Raw genomic sequence first — 2,500 nt, 5'->3', positions numbered from 1 at the left:
GTTCATGATTTTGTGACTTGGTGGTGATTTTGGTGAAAAACGAAAATGTTGGTTTTGGAAAAGTGGCTGGACTCAATCCTCACAAATGCCTTCAAAGTGATGTGGGAGAAGTTTGGGATCAAAAGGAATTGATCTTGACATGGTTGGTGCATAGCCAAGTTCATGATTTTGGTGTTTTGGCTTGATTTTGTGGCTTGGTGGTGATTTTGGTGAAAAACGAAAATCATGGTTTTGGAAAACTGGCTGGACTCAATCCTCACAAATGCCTTCAAAGTGATGTGGGAGAAGTTTGGAATCAAAAGGAATTGATCTTGACATGGTTGGTGCATAGCCAAGTTCATGATTTTGGATTTTTGGCTTGATTTTGTGGCTTGGTGGTGATTTTGGTGAAAAACGAAAATCATGGTTTTGGAAAAGTGGCTGGACTCAATCCTCACAAATGCCTTCAAAGTGATGTGGGAGAAGTTTGGGATCAAAAGGAATTGATCTTGACATGGTTGGTGCATAGCCAAGTTCATGATTTTGGTGTTTTGGCTTGATTTTGTGGCTTGGTGGTGATTTTGGTGAAAAACGAAAATCATGGTTTTGGAAAAGTGGCTGGACTCAATCCTCACAAATGCCTCCAAAGTGATGTGGGAGAAGTTTGGGAGCAAAAGGAATTGATCTTGACATGGTTGGTGCATAGCCAAGTTCATGATTTTGGTGTTTTGGCTTGATTTTGTGGCTTGGTGGTGATTTTGGTGAAAAACGAAAATCATGGTTTTGGAAAACTGGCTGGACTCAATCCTCACAAATGCCTTCAAAGTGATGTGGGAGAAGTTTGGGATCAAAAGGAATTGATCTTGACATGGTTGGTGCATAGCCAAGTTCCATGATTTTGGATTTTTGGCTTGATTTTGTGACTTGGTGGTGATTTTGGTGAAAAACGAAAATGTTGGTTTTGGAAAAGTGGCTGGACTCAATCCTCACAAATGCCTTCAAAGTGATGTGGGAGAAGTTTGGGATCAAAAGGAATTGATCTTGGCATGGTTGGTGCATAGCCAAGTTCCATGATTTTGGATTTTTGGCTTGATTTTGTGACTTGGTGGTGATTTTGGTGAAAAACGAAAATCATGGTTTTGGAAAAGTGGCTGGACTCAATCCTCACAAATGCCTTCAAAGTGATGTGGGAGAAGTTTGGGATCAAAAGGAATTGATCTTGGCATGGTTGGTGCATAGCCAAGTTCCAAGATTTTGGTGTTTTGGCTTGATTTTGTGACTTGGTGGTGTGCCAAGAATCATGAAATTTTCAAAGTGGTGGTTTTTGAGTTTTGTTGGTTGGAAAGTGTCACAAATGCATGCAGAATGAGGTCTAGAAAGTTTGGTATCAAAACCAAGCCATCTTGATGTGGTTTTGAATTTTTGAAATGTTGGAAAATAGAGGGTTTTGAAAAAAATTCATGAAAATTCGAAACCTTGGCCAATCCTAACGAAACTTGGTGGGCACCTTCTTGATATTATTATGGGATGGACTGGAAAAAATCACGCAAAAATACGGTGTCTAGATACGTTTTTCCATTTTTCCCGATTTTCCACATTTCGGGTCTTTGGAAAAATAAAAAAAATACTTCCCCATGTCGAAAAATTCTAATTTTTTGCAGGCAATGTTGTACCATTTTTATGAGGATCCCTGCAAAAAATCTCGTGAAAATTCGTTCTCTAGGTCCCAAAACAGAACTTATGTCTACTCAAAAAAAGTGTATCTACTTGTACAAAAGTGGCTTTTGCATATTTAGCTATTATAGGGGGGGGGTGTTCCTCAATGCAGCCAGCTCTTGCACCATGGAAAATTCTGGTGCGGTCCCTTCATTCCCCCCTGTTTTGGCTTGCTTTGTGGTGGGGCAAGTCAAAACGCCCACACATGGGTGATCCACCAACTTGGGTTGGTGTCACCCGTTGTGGGCGGCGGCACGGTGGTGGCCGCCGTCGGTTCCGGCCGACTGACCCGGTGGGAAAAAATGTGAATCTGTTATGTGGATTTTTGTGGCACGCTGGTGGGATTTTCGTTGTGTGGCTCATTTCTAGACTTGTGAGCATCACGAAGGGGGTATGGCTTCCAACCGTTCGCGGGGAAGGGGCCATCATGTCTGGCTTGCTGCCGGCCGGGGGGGTAATGTCATCAGTCAGCGTCCGCTTGGGCTCACATTTGTGCTGGTTACGCCCAGGGTCATGTGGTTGATATTGAGGGCTTTATTACTCTCGGTCCAGTAGCGCGCGGCCACCACAGGGAAGGCACGGCCTCATCCGCGTGGCTTCTCCCTCACGAGCATCCTGGCGATCCGCCACGGTGGTCGTGCTGGAGAAGAAGCACGGATGAGACGGGTTGGAACTGTGGCCCGGTGCGATCGGGGAAGATTTGTGCCACGCAAATCGTTGGGTGGCTTATTCGAAGACTTGTGAGCATCACGAAGGGGGTATGGCTTCCAACCGTTCGCGGGGAAGGGGCCATCATGTCTGGCTT

The sequence above is a fragment of the Phaseolus vulgaris genome, chromosome 3 (genome assembly GCF_051622355.1).
Source record: "Phaseolus vulgaris cultivar YP4 chromosome 3, ASM5162235v1, whole genome shotgun sequence".
NCBI lineage: Eukaryota > Viridiplantae > Streptophyta > Magnoliopsida > Fabales > Fabaceae > Phaseolus > Phaseolus vulgaris.
The sequence above is the reverse complement of the archived record's forward strand: the minus strand, read 5'-3'. Positions refer to the sequence as shown.